Below are 591 nucleotides of genomic sequence, written 5' to 3' on the forward strand. Positions count from 1 at the left end.
AGGGTTAAATCATCGTCCTTAAAGGGTTAAATCATCATCCTTAAAGGGATAAATCATCATCCTTAAAGGGTTAAATCATCATCCTTAAAGGGTTAAATCATCGTCCTTAAAGGGTTAAATCATCGTCCTTAAAGGGTTAAATCATCGTCCTTAAAGGGTTAAATCATCATCCTTAAAGGTTTAAATCATTATCCTCAAAGGGTTAAATCATCATCCTCAAAGGGTTAAATCATCATCCTTAAAGGGTTAAATCATCATCCTTAAAGGGTTAAATCATCATCCTTAAAGGGTTAAATCATCGTCCTTGAAGGGTTAAATCATCATCCTTAAAGGGATAAATCATCATCCTTAAAGGGTTAAATCATCATCCTTAAAGGGTTAAATCATCGTCCTTAAAGGGTTAAATCATCGTCCTTAAAGGGTTAAATCATCGTCCTTAAAGGTTTAAATCATCATCCTTAAAGGGTTAAATCATCGTCCTTAAAGGGTTAAATCATCATCCTTAAAGGTTTAAATCATCATCCTTAAAGGTTTAAATCATCATCCTTAAAGGGTTAAATCATCATCCTTAAAGGGTTAAATCATCATCCT

The sequence above is a fragment of the Homarus americanus genome, unplaced genomic scaffold, assembly GCF_018991925.1.
Source record: "Homarus americanus isolate GMGI-L3 unplaced genomic scaffold, GMGI_Hamer_2.0 scaffold19065, whole genome shotgun sequence".
NCBI classification, from domain to species: Eukaryota; Metazoa; Arthropoda; class Malacostraca; order Decapoda; family Nephropidae; genus Homarus; species Homarus americanus.